A 21,006-nucleotide genomic window follows, 5' to 3' on the forward strand; every position below is an offset into this window, starting at 1 on the left:
TATCATGTAACTGTGAATGTACTTACAAAGAATAGATTAGGTGTCATTTACCTAGGATGCCTAACGGATGTTTTCTTGAACTGAACAGTATATAAAAGAATGCAGTAAAATAGCCAGACATTGAAATAAAGCCTTAATTTACTCTTCATTGTTTCAAAATAAAAAAACTGTGAAGATGAACATGTAACTTTATTGTCCAAATACAAGAATTGTAGGTATTTGTTGACATCACCCAACATAAATTTTAATCTTCATTAGGTTCCATACGCTGATACTTATTTGATAGGTCAGTTTTAATTAGCATGGTTTTCACATAACGAATATCGTTGATGAATTGACTTGAAAGAGAAGAGGTGGATGTATCGTTGGCACTCGGGACCTTGAGATGACTCGCTGTTGCAGGTTAGGAAAAGGACTGTCATAGACTGACATATCGCTATACCTATCTGGAAATGTAGAAGGCTACACCATCAATCTAAAAGAACTGCTCCGTAAAGCAGATACGATGCAGTTCTGAGAAGCAGATGTAGAGGTAGTAGCAAAGTCCTCAAGGTGGCCATTTACTTGAGTGTAGGTGCTATGGCAGTGCCAATTAAAAATGCTCAACTGGTTTAAAATAGCAGGTTGATCTACTACATTCTGTTCTGTTTGTCTAACTGATATTGATGATGGGGAAGGCAAGTCACACGGAGATAGGGCGCTTGTTTTAGGGACTATCTGACTGGTATAAGTCTTTCATGTGAAAGGCACACTTAAACTTGTGGAAGCTGAAAATGGTCTCTCTCCACTAGTTTCAAGAAGGAAACCAGAGTTACGATCATCTATGTTGACACTTGCTTTAACATGCTTCTTCATGTAATCTCGAACTAATGAAGATTTTGGAAACACATTGTTAATCCCAACTCTTCTTTCCATTCTTACTAAAAGTTGGGGATAAACTCTTTTGAAATTTGGATTATGGTAGACCTGTAACTAGAATCAAAGGATACAATTATTTAGTTTTTTGTAAACCAAGGTAAAACTGACAAGCAAAGCTAAACTATAAAAATATATTCCTTTAAGGATAGCAATTAAATAGCATCGAATAAAACACCTCCATTAGTAGTTTTAACACCTTACATGTTAGAAACAGGTATGCTCCTTAACTAAAAAATATGTTGTATATATCCAGTAAATATCACTTAAAGTAGCTTGAGGACATGTATCCGTTTAAAGTTGCTAGGAGAGTAAGTTAAATATCAAATATTTTAACCTCCAGCTCTTCTCAACTTCAAAAAATAAAATGTTTTCAACAATTTGCTATCTCAATTTTAAATTCAGTTTTAGCTACATATATGAACATGTTTTCTAAATCACATGATTTAATCTTACATATTGCCAAATAAGTGGAAATTTTGGAATAACTTCCTCAAAACAGAGACATTGTTTTCTTCTTCCAGAAAGTCAGGTAGTGAAGCAGATCTTTGAAAATTGTGTCGCTTTTTACTAAACTCATAAAGGTTAAGCTAGTGAACTAAACTTTTGATACTATCAGTTTCATATATTCTGAAAGGGGCCTTTCTTTCCAAGACTTCTTTCTTGAAGAGTTCTTCCTTGATCACTATAGAAGTGCCACTCTCATCCCACCAAATAGATTCAAACTGATCACTTTCAACTATATTCCAGAGTTTTTGAGGAAAATTGAGTGAAAGAAAATCATTCAACTCATTTTCTTCAGAGACAGAAAATGTACAGCATGGCCTTTTTATCCCAACTTCCTCAGACAAATCCTGAAAAGCATATTCTTCAATCATAGATCTCAAAACTGAGTTCCCAGTAAGTGTGTAATCACACAAAGATCTAATAGAGGTTTCTGAACCGGTTGATACATCTTTAGGAGGCATATCTTGAATTTCTGAAGGAATATGTGTCATCTCAGAGAAATCCTTCTTCAGATACTTTTCTCACTTGTCTGACTTTACACACTCCAACTTCAAATGCTGCTTGGCTGGCCTACAGGGTAAACTCTCTAGACCATCACCATGGTTCTGAAAGTAAGAAAGCTGTGACATCACAAAGTCACTCGTCTATTAGCAATTGAAGGGTAGATCTGACATCATAAAGTCACTGGTCTCCTAGCAATTGAAGGGCAATGTTCAACCAGTGTTAACTTCTGCATCAACTTAAAATAAAGGCTGCTTACATAAATAGTAACCAAAAACATGGATCCTGCAAAATATCATTCCTAAAGTATTTTTACACAGAAAAATCACATCAATAAATCTACGTGGTTCCTAAAATAAAAGTGATTGATCACCCTTCTAAACACATATTCTTAACATTCAGGACTGTTACCAAACAAAACATGGGTCTGCTCGCTTCTATGCAATAAAGTCAAGCAACTGACTGTGGGTTTCAGTGAAAGCAAGTGTAGTGTTTATTGTATGGCCTTGAACAGAAGTGTTTATATTAATGCAGAATAAAATAGTCTGGAACTGAAATAAAGACTCATTTTACTCTTAATTGTTTCAAAATTGAAATTGGCACTATGAAGATGCATATGTAACTTTATTCTTCAAATAAGAGAATTGTAGGAATTTGTTGACATCTCCCGACATTAATTTTACACTTCAGTATCCTCTGTAATCTGAGACCTACTTGGTATTAGGGCAATTTTCAAATAATGAAGATAGTTGATGAGTGGATCTTGAAAAAGAAGCAGCAGATGTATCAGGGATCTTTGGCACTGGGAAAAAGAAATTGTCTGACTGTTGTAGTTTAGGAAAAGGATGGTCGTGGGCTAACATACTACCATACAAACCTGGAAAGGTAGAAGGCTCCACCCTCAGTCCAAACTAACTGTTCTGTAATGGAGATACGTTGTGGTATGAAGAAATAGAAGTAGACATAGCTGCAAAATTTTCACTGGAGCCATTTGATTCAGTGCAGCTGCTATAAGAAATCCCATGACAAATGCTCAACCAAGATTGTGGGATGGGGAGTGAGATGGGAGGGCATTCTAAAAGGGAAGGGATCTATGTGCCTCTATGGTTGATGTATTTTGAATTCTGACAGAATACAGCGAAATTCTGTAAAGCAGTTACTCTTCAATTAAAACAACAACAACAACAACTAAAGCAGCAGCAGATTGATGTATGACATATGCTACTGTGGTCTAACTAATATTTATGATGGAGAAGAGAAATCATTTCAAGTTGGGGCACTTGTATCAGCAGCTATCTGGATGATAGAAGGCTTTTGTATGAATGGCACACTTAAACTTGTGCAGGCTGAAAATACACTCTGTCCTCTAGTTTCAGGATGAAAGTCAGAGTTTTGATCATCCACATTACCCTTTGCTTTAACATGCTTCTTCTTATAATCTCAGACTAATGAAGATACTGTACAGACATTTTTATTCGCAACTCTTCTTTTCATTCTTCAACAAATGCTAAAGGTTCTTCTATAGGCAGGAAATACAGAAAGGTTGTATAAACTCGAACCACAAACAGGAAAGCAAATGGCAACACGATCATTCTTATCAATAGTTACCTTAAATGAAAATGGTCGAATGCCCCAACCAAAAGACAAAGACTAGCTGAATGGATACATAAACAAGACTGCTCTTTATGTTTTCTACAACAGACCCGCCTCAAAACAAGGGGCACATACAGACTGAAAGTGAAGGGCTGGACTGAAAGTGAAGGGCTGGAAAAAGATATTCCAAGCAAATAGAGACCAGAAAAAAACAGGAGTAGCAATGCACATATCAGATAAAATATACTTTAATGTAAAACCTGTGAAAAGAAACAAAAAAGAACACTACATAATGACCAAAACATCAATCTGAGAAGAAGATATAACGATTATAAATACATATACATGCACCATAGGAGGACAACAATATGTAAGGAAAAGGCTAACAAGTATGAAAGAGGAAATTAAGAATAACACAATAGTACTGGAAGACTTTACTTCCCCACTCACACCTATGGATAAATTAAGTAAACAGAAAATTAACAAGGAAATACAAACTTTAAATGATACAATGGACCAGTAAGACATAATTGATATCTATATGACATTTCACCCCAAAACAATGAATTTCACCTTTTTCTCAAGTATACATGGAAACTTCTCCAGGATAGATCACATCTTTGGCCATAAGTGCAGCCTTGGTAGATTCAAAAAACCTTGAAGTCATTCCAAGCATATTTTCTGACCAGATGCAGTAAGACTAGATGTCAACTGCAGGAAAAACACTGTTTAAAATTCAAACATATGAAGGTTGAATACCACACTGCTAAATAACCAACAAATCACAGAGGAAATATAAAAAGATATCAAAATATGCATAGAAATGAATGAAAATGAAAACACAACAACCCAAAACTTATGGGACACTACAAAATCAGTGTAAAGACTAAGGTTCATAGCAAAAGTGGCTTCCCTCAAGAAACAAGAACAAAGTCAAACAAATAACCTAACTCTATACCTAAAGCAACTAGAGAAGGAAGAAATGAAGAACCCCAAGATTAGTAGAAGGAAACAAATCATATAATAGGGCAGAAATAAATGTAAAAGAAACAGAAGAGACCAGAGCAAAAATCAACAAAGCTAAAATCTGGTTCTTTGAGAAGATATATAAAATTGACAAACTATTAGCCGGACTAATCAAGAAACAAAGGGAGAAGAATCAAATCAATAAAATTAGAAATGAAAATGGAGAGATCACAACAGTCAACACAGAAATACAAAGGATCATAAGAGACTACTAGCAACTACTATATGCCAATAAAATGGACAACTTGGAAGAAGAGGACAAATTCTTAGAAAAGTACAACTTCTGAAAACTGAACCAGGAAGAAAAAGAAAATCTTAACAAACCCATCATGAGCACAGAAATTGAAACTGTAATCAGTAATGTTCCAGCAAACAGAGGCCCAAGACCAGATGGCGTCACAGCCGGATTCTACCAAAAATTTAGAGAAGAGCTAATACCTATAATACTCAAACGCTTCCAGGAAATTGTAGAGGAAAGGAAACTTCCAAACTCATTCTATGAGGCCACCATCACCCTAATACCAAAACCAGACAAAGATGCCACAAAAATAAATATATAAAGGTAACAACAGAGGAATGTCACTGATGAACATAGACGCAAAAATCCTTAAAAAAATTCTTGCAAGCAGAATCCAACAACATATTAAAACGATCATACATCATGACCAAGTGGACTCTATCACAGGGATACAAGGATTCTTCAATATCCACAAACTAATCAACAGAATACACCACATTAACAAATGGAAAGATAAAAACCATATGATTACCTAAATAGATGCAGAGAAAACCTTGGACAAAATTCAACATCCATTTGTCACCAAAACACTCCAGGAAGCAGGCATAGAAGGAAGATACCTCAACATAATAAAAGCTATATCCGACAAACCCACAGCAAACATTATCCTCAATGGTGAAAAATTGAAAGCAATGTCCCTTAGGTAAGGATCAAGACAAGGGTGCCCACTCTCACCACCACCATTCAACATAGTTTTGGGAGTTTTGGCCACAGCAGATCAGAGCAGAAAAAGAAATAAAAGGAATCTGGATTGGAAAAGAAGTAAAACTCGCACTGTTTGCAGATGCCATGATCCTCTACAAAGAAAACCCTAAAGAACCCACCAGAAAATTACTAGAGCTAATCAATGACTATAGTAAAATTGCAGGATACAAAATGAACACACAGAAAACCCTTACATTCCTATACGCTAACAATAGAAAACTGAAAGAAAAATTAAGGAAACAATTCCATTCACCATTGCAATAAAAAGAAATTAGAAAATGAGGAATATATCTATCTAAAGAAACAAAATACCTATATATAGAAAACTATAAAACACTGGTGAAAGAAATCAAACAGGACACAAATAGATGGAGAAATATACCATGCTCATGAATTGAAAGAATCAATAAAGTGAAAATGAGTATGCTACCCAAAACAATCTGCAGATTCAATGCAATCCCTATCAAACTACCAACGGTATTTTTCAGGCAACTAGAAGAAATAATTTCACAATTTGTATGGAAATACAAAAAATCTCTAATAACCAAAGCAATCTTGAGAAAGAAGAATGGATCTGGAGGAATCATCCTGTTTGATTTCAGGCTATACTATAAAGCTACAGTCATCAAGACAGTGTGGTATTAGGACAAAGAGCGAAATATAGATAAATGGATCAAAATAGCAAGCCCAGAGGTCAATCCACCCACCTATGGACAATTTATCTTTGACAGAGGAGGCAAAAATATACAATGAAGACAAGACAATCTCTTTAACAAGTTGTGCTGGGAAAATTGGTCAACCACTTGTAAAAGAGTGCAACTAGAACACTTGCTAACACTGTACACAAAATAAATTCAAAACGGATTAAAGATCTGAATGTAAGACCACAAAGTATAAAACTCCTAGAGGAAAACATAGGCAAAACACTTTCTGACAGAAATCACAGCAGGATCCTCTATGACTCACCTTCCAGAATAATGGAAATAAAAGCAAAAATACAAAAATGGGACCTAATTAAACTTAAAAGCTTTTGCACAATGAAGAAAACTCTAAGCAAGGGAAGAAGACTGCCTTCAGAATGGGCGAAAATAATAGCAAACAAAGCAACTGATAATGAATTAATCTCAAAACTATACAAGCAACGCCTGCAGCTCAATTCCAGAAAAATAAGCGAGCCAATCAAAAGATGGGCCAAAGAACTAAACAGACATTTCTCCAAAGAAGACATCCAGATGGCTAACAAACCCATGAAAACATGCTTAACATCACTCATTATCAGAGAAATGCAAATCAAAACCATAATGAGGTACCATCTCACACCAGTCAGAATGGCTGCTATCCAAACGTCTCCAAACAATAATTCCTGGAGAGGATGTGGAAAAAAGGGAACACTCTTACACTGTTGATGGGAATGCAAAGTAGTAGAGCTACTATGGAGAACAGTGTGGAGATTCCTTAAAAAACAAACTGGAACTGCCATATGTATCAGCAGTCCTACTGCTGGACATATACCCCAAGGAAACCAGAACTGAAAGAGACACATGTACACCAGTGTTCATCCTAGCACTGTTTATAATAGCCAGGACATGGAAGCAACCCAGATGTCCATCAGCAGATGAATGGATAAGAAAGCTGTGGTACATATACCAAATGGAATATTACTCATATATTCAAAAGAATGCATTTGAATCTGTTTTAACGAGGTGGATGAAACTGGACCCTATTAAACAGAGTAAAGTAAGCCAGGAAGAAAAACACCAATAACACACACACACACACACACTCACACACACATATATGGAATTCAGAAAGATGCTGACGATAACCCTATGTGAAAGACAGGAAAAGAGACACAGATGTATAGAACAGTCTTTTGGACTCTGTGAGAGAAGGCAAGCCTGAGATGGATTCAGAGAATAGCATTGAAACATGTATATTTTTATATGTGAAACAGACCTCCAGTCCAGGTGCAATGCATGAGACAGGGTGCTCAGGGAAGGTGCACTGGGGTGACCCAGAGGGAAGGAATTGGGAGGGAGGGGGGTTCAGGATGGGAAACATGTGTACACCTGTGGCTGATTCATGTCAATGCGTGACAAAGCCACTATAATATTGTACCATAATTAGCCTCCAATTAAAATAAATATATTAAAAAAATAAAACTAAAAAATATAAAACCAAAACCATGTAACTTTTCTAAACTGCAGCATTCACAGACCTTCTTCATCTTGGACTACATGAGGACACCTCTCTATTATTACTTATTTTCTTTAACCCAGCAAAAGAAAAGTCACTCTCATTCCTTGTAGCATCACTGGTGTGGGTGTATCCAACGTGCTGAGCTGTATGGTTGAGAGATTGCTCTGTACAGGAATCTTTTGGTCTCCATGATAACCCCAGGAGGCAAGCACTAATCACAGTCCATTCTCGAGATGAAGAAAGTGATATGTGCAATGTCACACAACAGGTCAGTCAGCGCCACAGCCACTATTCAAATCGGTCTACCTGACTCACAACCCAGGTCAATGACCCCCTCACAGGTGACACTGGCCCAGTGTCTGGCACTACAGTAATTTGACAAAATGCCCCTGACTGACTCCACTGCCCATGGGGTTGGACATTGTTCCTTACTTTGTCTAATTTTGGAAAGAGGCTTGATGCTTAAATGAAGTTAGAGGTGTGTCAGCTTTCTACTTGAAAAGAATAGAATCCATTACAGGTAACTTTGTGCAGGAGAGAAACTTATTAAAGGATATTAAGTGAATCAGATTTTGGGGAGGGGGGCTGGAGAAAGAGCCATGAACAATATAGAGTTTAAGTGCAGAATCTTCTGTCACTTATTGGAAAAGACCCTGATGCTGGGAAAGATTGAGGGCAGGAGAAGAAGGGAATGACAGAGGATGAGATGATGTAATGGCATCATCAACTCAATGGAAACGGGTTTGGGTGAACTTCGGGAGTTGGTGATGGACAGGGAGGCCTGGCATGCTGCGGTTCATGGGGTTGCAGAGAGTCGGACTTGAATGAGTGACTGAACTGAACTGAACTGTCACTACCACTGGGTCCAGACACAGTGGCTGTCACTAGTGACATGGCTTATGTCCCTTCCACTTCCTCTAGATTGAATTCTCAGAATCAACTTTCATTGCTTTCACCTGTAGGTGTATCCATTGGCTACGCCTACATTTCATGTGACTGTACCTAATTGGTCTTAAGTGCCATCTGGATGTATTTGATTGGCTGAGCCTGGGTACCATCTGGGTGCATCTAATTGATTGAGCCTATATCACATGGTTATGTTCTGACTGCAAGAGAGGTGGGGAAAATGAGATTCAGACTGTTTCTAGTGCAGATTCGTATGATGGAAAATTAAAGCATTGGCTAAAAAGTCTCTCCTCACTGCAGACTTGTCCAAAGTCTCTTTATCAGTCAAGTCAGTTTTTCAAAGCTCAATTCACCCTACTAAGTAAAGCAGAAGGGGTTAGTAGGTCAAGTGGTCTGTGCTCCGCTGTGTTAATTTGCCTAGGCTGAGGCTACATTTCCTAGAATCCTTTCCTTTGATTTTGAGTTCGGTCAGTCTGTTCACCGGCTTAGTTTTGTCCAATTCTTTCCGAGCCCATGGACTGTTGCAAGTCAGGCCTTCTTGTCCATCACCAACACCCAGGAGTTTACTCAAACTCATGTCCATTGAGTTGGTGATGCCATCAAACCAATTTGTCCTTGTTGTCCCCTTCTACTCCCACCTTTGATTTTTCCCAGCATCAGGATATTTCTAATCAGTCAGTCCTTCGCATCAGGTGGCCTATGCATTGGAGTTTCAGCTTCAGCATCAGTCCTTCCAATGAACATGCAGGACTGATGTCCTTTAGGATGGACTGGTTGGATCTCCTTGCAGTCCAAAGGACTCTCGAGAGTCTTCTCCAACACCACCGTTTCAAAGCATCAATTCTTTGGTGCTCAACTTTCTTTCTACTCCAGCTCTGACATCCATACATGACTACTGGAAAAACCATAGCTTCGACTAGACGGTTCCTCTGTCTTTCCTAAAACCAACTTCAACATCCGGAAGTTCACAGTTCACGTATTGCTGGAGCATGGCTTGAAGAATTTTGAACATTGATTTACTAGCGTGGGAGATGAGTGCAATTGTGCGGTAGTTTGAGCATTCTTTAGCACTGCCTTTTTTTGGGATTGGAATGAAAACTGACCTTTTCCAGTCCTGCGGCCACTGCGGAGTTCTACAAATTTGTTGGCGTATTGAGTGCAGCCTGTTCACAGCATCATCTTTCAGGATTTGCAAAATAGCTCAACTGGAATTCCAGCACCTCCACTAGTTTGTTCCTAGTGATGCTTTGTAAGGCTCACTTGATTTCTTTTTCCAGGATGTCTGGCTCTAGGTGAATTATCACACCATTGTGATTATCTGCATCCTGAAGATTTTTTTTGTACAATTCTGTGTACTCTTGCAACCTCTTCTTAATATCTTCTTCTAGGTCCATATCATTTCTGTCCTTTATTGAACCCATCTTTGCATGAAATTTTCCCTTGGTAGCTCTAATTTTCTTGAAAAGATCTCTAATCTTTCCATTTTGTTGTTTTCCTCTATTTATTTGCATTGATCACTGAGGAAGGCTTACTTATCTCTCCTTGCTATTCTTTGGGGCTCTCTATTTAAATGGGAATTACTTTTGTCTTGTCCTTTGCTTTTTGCTTCTCTTCTTTTCACAGTTATTTGTAAGGCCTCCTCAGACAGCCATTTTGCTTTTTTTGCATTTCATTTCCAAGGGGATGTTCTTCATCCATGTCTCCAGTGCAGTGTCACAAACCTCTGTAAATAGTTCATCAGGCACTCTGTCGATCAGATCTAGTCCCTTTAATCTATTTCTCATTTATTCTGTATAATTCTAAGGGATTTAATTTAGGGCATACCTGAATGGAGATCGAATTGCCAACATCCACTGGATCATCGAAAAAGCAAGAAAGTTCCAGAACAACATCTATTTATGCTTTATTGACGATGCCAAAACTTTTGACTCTGTGGATCACAATAAATTGTGGAAAATTCTGAAAGAGATTGGATTACCACATCACTTGACCTTTCTCTTGAGAAATCTGTATGCAGGTCAGGAACAACAGTTAGAAATGGACATGGAACAAGAAACTGGTTCCAAATACGAAAAGAAGTACGTCAAGGCTGTATATTGTCACCCTGCTTATTTAACTTATATACAGAGTACATCATGAGAAACACTGGGCTGGAAGAAGCACAAGCTGCAGTCATGATTGCTGGGAGAAATATCAATAACCTCAGGTATGCAGATAACACCACCCATATGGCAGAAAGTGAAGAGGAATTAAAACACCGCTTCATGAAAGTGAAACAGGAGAGTGAAAAAGTTGGCTTAAAGCTCAACATTCAGAAAACTAAGATCATGGCATCAGGCCTCATCACTTCATGGCAAATAGATGGGGAAACAGTGGAAACAGTGTCAGACTTTATTTTGGGGGGCTCCAAAATCACTGAAGATGGTGATTGTCACCATGAATTTGAAAGACACTTACTCTTTGAAGGCAAATTATGACCAACGTAGCCAGAATATTAAAAGGCAGAGACATTACTTTGCAAAAAATATCCGTCTAGTTCAAGGCTATGGTTTTTCCAGTGGTCATGTATGGATTTGAAAGTTGGACTGTGAAGAAAGCTGAGCACTGAAGAATTGATGCTTTTGAACTGTGGTGTTGGAGAAGACTCTTGAGAGTCGCTTGGACTGCAAGGAGATCCACCCAGTCCGTCCTAAAGGAGATCAGTCCTAGGTGTTCATTAGAAGGACTGAGGTTGAAGGTGAAACTCCAATATGTTGGCCACCTCATGCAAAGAGTTGACACATTGGAAAAGACCCTGATGCTGGGAAGGATAGTGGGCATGAGGAGAAGGGGACGAGAGAGGATGAGATGACTGGATGACATCACCAACTCGATGGACGTGGGTTTGGGTGAGCTCCAGGAGTTGGTGATGGACAGGGAGGCCTGGAGTGCTGCGATTCATGGGGTTACAAACAGTCGGACATGATTGATTGAGCAATTAAATTAAACAGAACTGAACTGACTAGAGGGACATTTGTTGACAAAGTTATGTCTCTGCTTTTTAATAAGCTGTCTAGCCCGCTCATACCTTTTATTCCAAGGAGCAAGCAACTCTTAATTTCATGCCTAACATCTCCATCTGTATTGATTTTGGAGACCAACATATTATTTGTCAGTGTTTCTGCTGTTTCCTCTTCTATTTGCCGTGAAGGGATGGGCCAAGATACCATAATCTTAGTTGTCAGAATGTTCAGTTTTAAGCCAATTTTTTCAATCTCCTCTGTCACTTTCATCAAGAGGCTCTTTTGTTCGTGCTTTCTGCCATAACGGTGGTGTCATCTGCATATATGAGGTTATTGATATTTCTCCCGGCAATCTTGATTTCACTTTGTGTTTCCTCCAACACAGCATTTCTCATGAGGTACTCTGCATGTAAGATCAATAAGCAGGATGACAATATATAGCCTTGATGTACTCCTGATATGGAACCAGTCTGTTTTTCCATGTCCAGTTGTAACGGCTGCTTCTTGATCTGCCTACAGACTTCTCCAGAAGTGATATGCCTCATATCAGGTGGTCTGGTATTCCCATGTCTTGAAGAATTTTCCACCATTTGTTGCGATCCACACAAAGGCTTTGGCATAGTCAATAAAGCAGAAATATATGCTTTCCTGGAACTCTCTTGCTTTTCGATAGTCTGGTGGAGGTTTGAAATTTTATCTCTTGTTTCTCTGCCTTTTCTAAATCCAGCTTAATATATCGAAGTTCATGGGTCACATTCCATTGAAGCCAGGCTTGGAGAACTTTGAACATTAATTTGCTAGCATGTGAGATGAGTGCAATTGTGCAGTAGTTGAGCATTCTTTGGTATCGCCCTTCTTTGGCATTGAAAACCTTTTCCAGTCCTGTGGAAAAATTTGCTGGCCTACTGAGTGCAGCATTTTCACAGCATCATCTTTTAGGATTGGCAATAATTCAACTAAAATTCCATCACATCCACTAGCTTTGTTTGTCGTGATGCTTCCTAAGGCCCACTTGACTTCACATTCCAGGTTGTCTGGGTCTAGGGGAGTGATCAGATCATCATGCTTATCTGGGCCCTGAAGATCCTTTCTGTATTATGCTGTGTATTCTTGCCATCTCTTCTTAATAACCTCTGCTTCTGTTAGGTCCATGCCATTTCTGCCCTTTATTGTGCCCTTCTTTGCATGAAAAGTTCCTGCATGCAAAGTTGGTTACTTTAATTTTATCATAGAGAACTCTCGTCTTTCCCATTCTATTGTTTTCCACTATTTCTTTGCATTGACCTCTGAAGAAAGCTTTCTTACATCTCCTCACTATTCTTTGGATCTTGCATTCAAATGAGTATATCTGTCCTTTCCTACTTTGCCTTCCGTTTCTCGTCTTTTCACAGCTCTTTGTAAGGTCTCCTCAGAGAATTATTTTGCCTTTTTGCGTTTCTATTCCTTGAGGATGGCCGTGATCTCTGCCTCGTGTACAATGTCATGAACGTCTGTCCATAGTCCTTCAGGCACTCTGTCTATCAGATCTAATCACTTGAATCTATTTCTCCCTTCCACTGTGTAATCGAATCATAGGGATTTGAATTAGGTCACATCTGAATGGTCTAGTGGTTTTCCCTACTTTCTTCAAGGTAAGTCTGAAATTGGTAATAAGGAGTTCATGATCGGAGTCACAGTCAGCCCCACGTCTTGTTTGTGCTGACCCTATACAGCTTCTCCCTCTCTGGCTGCGAAGCACATAATCAATCTGATTTCAGTATTGACCCTCTGGTGATACCCATGTGTAGAGTCTTCTCTTGTGTTGCTGGAAGAGGGTGTCTGCTCGGACTGGTGCAATCTTTTGCCAAAACTCTCCTAGCCTTTGTCCTGCTTCATTCTGTGCTATAAGGCCAACGTTGCCTGTTACTCCAGGTCCTTCCTGACTTCCTACTTTTGCATTCCAGGCCCCTATAATGAAAAAGACATCTTCTGGGGGTGTTAACTCTAGAAGGCCGGGTAGGTCTTCATAGAACCGTTCAACTTCAGCTTCTTCAGCATTACTGGTTGGGGTGTAGACTTGGATTATCATGATATTGAATAGTTAGCCCTTGAAACGAACAGAGATCGTTCTGTCCTTTCGGAGATTGCATCCTAGTACTGCATTTCGGGCTCTGTTGTTGACCATCAAGGCTACTCCATTTCTTCTAAGGGATTTCTACCCACAGTAATAGATATAATGGTCATTTAAGTTAAATTCACCCATTCAGGTCCATTTTACTTTGCTGATTCCGGAAATGTCGATGGTCACTCTTGCCGTCTCCTGTTTGACCTCTTCCTATTTGCCTTGATTCAGGGACCTAACATTCCAAGTTCCTTTGCAATATTGCTCTTTACAACATCGGACTTTACTTCTATCACCAGTCTCATCCCCCACTGGGTGTTGTTTTTGCTTTGGCTTCTTCCCTTCATTCTTCCTGGAGATATTTCTCCACTGATCTCTAGTAGCATTTTGGACACCTATTGACCTGGGGAGCTCATCATTCAGGGTCCTATTTTTATTTCTGTTCATGGGGTTCTGACAAAATGTGGTCCACTGGAGAAGGGAATGACAAACTACTTCAGTATTCTTGCCTTGAGAACCCCATGAACAGTAAGGAAAAGTTCCGAGGTAGAATTGACCAAAAGAGTAACTTGAGAGAGGGTTTGAAAGTGGAAAGGGAGCAGCAGTCTCTCCTCTTGCAAGGTTCCTGTGCTTTGATGTGGTGACAAGTAGGTGCAGACAGGCCTGCAGGCTCTGGCGTTTCCTTGCTGTCATCTGGGATGCATCCACAACTCCCTCCTGACTCCTGAGCATCGGCACCAGCTCTGTCACTAGACACTTGGCTGCAGAGGTAATGGTTTCCTTTCCATTTCTCTACTCTTGGTCCTCAGCAGCCTCACTTTGGTGACTAGACTCTATGGCCTCTCCGTTTGCCTGGTTGGTGGCTCCAGAAGTCCCTTTTCAGACCTCACTTCTCAACCTGCTGCCACAGCTAACATAGAAGACTCATTAATAATTCTCATAATAGAGCCCTCTTACACTGTTGGTGGGAATGCAAACTAGTACAGCTACTATGGACAACAGTGTGGAGATTCCTTAAAAAACTGGGAATAGAACTCCCATATGACCCAGCAATCCCACTGCTGGGCATATACACCCAGGAAACCAGAATTGAAAGAGATGCGTGTACCCCAATGTTCATCGCAGCACTGTTTACAATAGCCAGGACATGGAAGCAACCTAGATGTCCATCAGCAGACGAATGGATAAGGAAGCTGTGGTACATATACACAATGGAATATTACTCAGCCATTAAAAAAATACATTTGAATCGGTTCTACTGAGATGGATGAAACTGGAGCCCATTATACAGAGTGAAGTAAGCCAGAAAGAAAAACAACAATATAGTATACTAATGCATATATATGGAATTTGAAAGATGGTAACGATAACCGTATATGCAAGACAGAATAAGAGATGCATAGAACAATTTTATGGGCTCTGAGGGAGAAGGTGAGGGTGGGACGTTCTGGGAGAATAGCATTGAAACATGTATATTATCATATGTGAAACAGAACACCATTCCATGTTCGATGCATGAGACAAGGGCTCAGGGCCGGGAGGTGGGTGGGGGGTCCAGGAAGGGGAACACATGTAAACCCATGGCTGATTCATGTCAATGTATGGCAAAAACTATTACAATATTGTAAAGTAATTAGCCCCCAACTAAAATAAATAAATTTATAAAAAATAAAAATAAAAATAATTCTCATAATAATTTGTGCATGCACGTGTGTCCTAAATCGCTTCAGTCATGTCCAACTCTGTGTGGCCCTGTGGACTGTAGCCCACCTCTGGCTTCTTCTGTCCATAGAATTCTCCAGGCAAAAATACTGCAATGGGTGACCATGTCCTCCTCCAGGGAAGGAGGAGGACACAGAGAGAAGATTAACTCACATCCTTTGCGTCTCCTGAACGTGGCTTCTTCATCACTAGTACCACACCCCAAACACATGGGCTGGATCTAGCTTCCCTTCTTGGGTGTGACTGATTGTTGTTCAGTCAGTAAGTCTTTCCAATTCTTTGCAATCCAGTGGACTGTAGCATCTCAGGCTCCTCTCTCCTCCACTTTCTCCGTGACTTTGTTCCAATTTCCTAGGGCATGAATGATAACGTTATGAGTATTTACAGACTCACAGAAAGGCTCAGGAAGACACATTGCAGGACTGTGCCCCAAGGGACCACTGCCACAGGATCACGAGGCCCTACTCCTCTCCCCAGCAATTTTTCCTTTCTTAACTTTGCATAAGTGCAGTTGTCTCATGGACACAGCTGATGAGTGGGCCCTTAAAGGCTTCAGATCCCTGGCTGCAAGGGAGTATGGGAAAAGGAATTTTCAGCTCTCCAGCCTCTTCAATTCAGGAGGGTGAGCAGCAAGAGGAATGCATGTTGAAAAGCCAATTCTCACACAGAGATATGCCTGGGGATCGAATCTTTGACATTGCCATCTGGCCCAGGGTTTCCTTGTCAGGCCATGATGTTAGTGATAGATCTTTGCCTCCCCAGCCCTGCAGATAATCCAAGGCCAGGCTAACTGGTCACAAGACTCGTTAATATGATCGAGTACTGACCTTGGTTCACCTTGATGAAATGAAAGAGGAGAAGTGAACTTTATTTACCCAGTGTTTTTCACATTCCTGGTCACTTATGTACATAGAGCCTCATCCCATGCATTTTGCAGCTGAGGACACATCAGACCCAGAGAGACTGAGGAAACTACCTCAGGTCACACAGCTAGTTATGGCAGAAGTTGGTCCTGAGCCATCCTGTGGACCAAAGAATGCCTGCTCCTCACCATTACTGTATGTCTGCTAATATTGGGAGAAGCTTTTGTATAAAAGCCATTCATTCTAATTAGGCACTTTTTCGTGGCTGAGCAGTTTCAGGTGCTAGGGACATGATGGTGGGCAAAACAGGTGGTGGTAGATAAAGGGTGTTGGTTGAGATGGGGGTTGTAAACGGTCAACAAGTCAGGGACTAGAAACAAGTGAAACAGTTTTGTGGTTAAGTTGATATTGATGTGGTTTCTTTGTATTTAAATATGTGAGAAAAGATTTGTGCATCTACTTTTTTTGAAATGTAGGTCCCTTAGTTTAGCTTTTGTTTTTCCTTTTTTTGAAAATATACTTATTTTGGACTGTGCCAGGTCTCTGTTGCCAAGAGAGAGCTTTCTCTAGTTGCGGTGCATGGGCCTCTCCTTGTGGTGGCTTCTCTTGTTCCAGGGTATGGGCTCTAGCATGCAAGTTCAGTAGTTTTTCATGAGTTTAGTTGTCCCACAGCATGTGGAATCTTCCAGATCAATGGTCGAACTTGTGTCCTCTATATTGGCAGGCAGATTCTTAACCAGGAAAGTCCTGTTTGTTCTTCTTGAAAAATATTTCTCCATTCTGAAAAAAACACACACTATGGCAATTGATGGTTTGTCTCAGCGTCTGGGACACAAAATGGCATGGTGATTGTTGTTTTTTAGTTGCTAAGTTGTGTCCGACTCTTTGAGACGCCATGGACTGTAACTTGCCAGGCCCCTCTGTCCATGCACGGTGGGGACTGTGGCAAAGTAATGAACCTGGAGAGCAGCTGGAACTGGCAGTTCGGGTGTGGCTCCTGCTGGTCACGTGCATACATAGGTCCCCGTGTTGCCAGATTGCCCACTTTCAGTGATAAGTTGAAAATTCATATTTTGAGTTACGTCTTCCAATGATACATTTTATATAGTTGTAACAAAACTTGCAAACATATTGTGAAAATTAGTCCAACGTCTCTGTGGGTCAGATCTGGCCTGTGAGCTGTCAGTTTGCATCTTGTGTGGAAGAGCCTTAATTTAGGCATCAGAGATGCTGGGTTGCAGTCTGGGCTCTGCTGCCTTCCAGTAGCTGGGGTCAGAGGCAAGCCACAACACTTTCTGGACCTCAGTTTCCCATTCTGTAAAATGGGACTTCTGAGAACCACATGGTCTGCAGAACCCTTTACTAAACCAATATTTTCTAATCGGTGGGTCATAGAGTCAATTTACTAGATTGTTACCTGCATCTTTTAAATAGAAAACAGGACAGGATGGAAACTAAGAGGATGTATCATGGTATTATAGGTTAGCATTGCCTTGTGGAACATATTTTAGTTTACACACATAATATGCATACACATATATCTATATCATACTGGGTCTTGATGTAATATTAATTTCTTATGCAGAGGGACTGAACGGGAAGATTTCAAACAAAGTGTTGTTCATGTCTTAATGCGCTCAATGCTGGCAACATTTCTGTGAGGTGGGTTTTCGCCTCAACCCCATTTTACAGGTGAGAACGCTGAAGTGCAGAGAGTGAAGTTCCCACAAACAGGAAAAGGAATAGCTGGGACTTGACCCCAGGCCACATCTGAACCATGTGCTATCTGACCTCTCCAGACAGCACCTGTGTGATCACGATGAAGGAACTAATGCAAGTCAAGGGCTTAGCTGGGTGCCTGGGACAGAGCAGGTGTTTAATAAATGTAGAAGCCCGACTTGTGTGTGCAGTTCCTTATTCAGCCACACCATGTGGTGTATAGGAATCCATGGGCTATGAGAGAGAGGAGGGCTGGGCTTCTGCGGTCCTGATACCCGTGGCGCGGTGAAGGGGGTATAAGGGCAAAGAGACACCCCCGCTCTGTAGTCCGAGTTCCCCAAATACTCATTTTTTCCCAAATACTTGATGGTTACATTTTAAAATCAGTATTTGGCTGGAGCTGGCTTATCCACATTCCTTGAATGAACTACATATTTTGCTATCTTGAATTTATGGATTAAACTCACACACACACACACACCATTTTTCAAACAATTTCAACTATCATGACGACCGTATTTTTAAACATTGGAGCAGTTAACTTTTATAGTCGGGCTGAGTGTGGCAAGAAGTGCTTCTGGAGTCATGGTTGCTGTGGCTCCTGAGGCCATCCTGCTTCTCTCGGCTGGGATCCCCACTGTGACCACAGCAGGTCACTTAATCCTTAACTTTGGGGGCTGAACAGATCCTCGAAGGTGCTGCAATATCAGGGAAGCACTCCCGCAAAGCAGAGGCGCAGCCCAAGAAGATACTTCTGGAATCCTTGCAGTGCTATTTCCATGCCTAACTTTGGGTGGCCCCTGCGGGCAGTTCGGGCCGATAGCGGGGTCGCACTGCCCTCTGATGGTCACTGGCGAGCACAGCTTCACGGGTGCTGATCCGGCCCCATCATCGGCGCTGTGGGCGCTGCAGCATAACGGCGGAGCGCTCTGAACTCAGATTTCCCTTTACCCAGAACGAACTGTCTGTCTATCCACATCCTAGGAGTTTCCCCAAATCCTTGTGAGTAAAAATGGCAGGCTGTATTGTCTATGGGTCCATTTATAAGGGCTTGGAGATCTGGGGTGACAGAAATCAAGAGCAAGGTGGAAGGAACGGGAGAAGCTAGGAAGGACCACGAGGGGCCCTTTACGGGACCTGGGGACGTCTTCCGTCCTCATCTGCGTCGAGAGAGAATGGTTTCCAGCGCGAAGGATGGAAGCAGGGTGTCTGGTCAAAAACAGCTGGTCATGGGCTTTCTCAGGAACGTGAAGGCATTTTCTCATTTTATACCCTACACACAGTTTACTGAACCAAGCTCAAGTGGTTATCATCATGATATTTTCTTACAGATAATTATACTTGTGTACCCATCCCCCAGATCAGGATGATTCTTCAAAATAGAAGTCGGATTATGCCTGTCTCCTCCTTTAAACTCTCTGGCATCTTCTCACTGGATTTGGAAAAAGATCCAAACTCCAACCGAATAAAAAGTCCCACAGCCAATAAATATCAGTCCACTGCTGGTGGATATTCGGCTTGTTTTCATTCTTTGCTATTACAGATGGTGTTGTAGGAAAGAACTCTATACAGAATATACATGCTTACTTAAATATATCTGTAGATAGATTCTCAGAAGTGGAATTACTGAGTCGAACTTACAAATTGCATAAATATTGCCAACTTTTCTCCTTAGGAGTTGTACCAATTTCAGCTTCCACAAAAAATGCATGAAGCCCCACAGCTCAACCAGCACTGTGAGTCATTAAACATTCAAACGTTTGTCAATACGATGCGAAAAGTGGTATCTCAGTATATTTGCATTTCTCTTATGATGAGCGACTTGAACATCTTTGTATAATTTTAAGAAACAGTTGCACTTTTAATAAATACATTAAAATGTCTGTACATGCCCTAGGATCATTTTTTATTTGGGTTGTTGGTTTACTCTTTATTTCTAAGAGATTTTTATATATCAAGGGGGATTAACACTTGCTGTTGTCTGTGATTTGAATTTCAATTTGACTTTTGTCTCATATTTTTATTTTTATAATAGTGTCTATTTATGGCTGTGCTGGGTCTCATTGCTGCCAGGGCTTATCTCTAGTTGGGGAATGTGGACCTCCTCTCTAGTTGTGGTGCACAGGCTTCTCATTGCAGTGGCTTCTCTTGTTGTGGAACATAGGTTGTAGGGAAAGTGGGCTTCAGTAGCTGGGGCTCTTGGGCTCTGAGCACAGGATCAGTAAGTTGTAGTGCTTGAGTCTAGTTGCCCCTGGACATGTAGTAACTTCCCAAACCTGGTATTGAACTGGCATTTCCTGCATTGGCAGGTGGATTCTTTACCACTGAGCCACCAGGGAAGCCTTACTTATGTATTTTAGTAAGTTTTTTAAGGTGGTCAGATTTCTCAACTTTGTTTTTTTTTTTTGCAAGCACCATGTCTTATTCAAATATGTGTCTATTGTTCTTGGGACACTGTCGGAGCATTGTAGATGATCAATTAATATCTGATGGGAAAAAAAATCTGCTCCACTTGAATGATTGATTTTGTGAGTAGACATCTGTGTCCATGAGATATAATACTACAATTTATTATGTGTTATATATATTGGGATGCTTTTGGCTGCAAATAACTAAGGAAGAAGAAACTCAAAATATTTCAACCATAAGGACATTTTAATCTCACATAATTAATTTAACCTATCTTTCCTAAGCACTTGTCCTTCTAAGAATTAGCCAGTGTTCAATCAATAGAAATCTTTGTTTAATCATTCCTGCCACATCTTTTACCCCATGCAGATTATTGTCTACAAATGAAGCCAAGTTAGAGGAAACAGTGTCCAGGGATAGAGGAAAAGAGACTAAATTTAAAAGAATTTAAAGATACTTGTTGAATTCTGCATTTGGGGTGTTGGTGATGGGGTCTGAGATCACATATTCCTGAACCTTTCAGTCAAGTAGGCCAATTTT

At 40.4% G+C, this 21,006-nt stretch overlaps 1 pseudogene; it reads right to left on the minus strand.

Annotated features, from left to right (window-relative positions):
- Positions 1–244: 244 nt before the first annotated feature.
- Positions 245–1,913, minus strand: LOC145537584 (heat shock transcription factor, Y-linked-like; annotated as a pseudogene).
- Between the last annotated feature and the right edge of the window lie 19,093 nt (positions 1,914–21,006).

This window comes from Giraffa tippelskirchi, chromosome Y (genome assembly GCF_054371585.1).
Source record: "Giraffa tippelskirchi isolate mGirTip1 chromosome Y, T2T-mGirTip1v1.2.pri, whole genome shotgun sequence".
NCBI classification, from domain to species: Eukaryota; Metazoa; Chordata; class Mammalia; order Artiodactyla; family Giraffidae; genus Giraffa; species Giraffa tippelskirchi.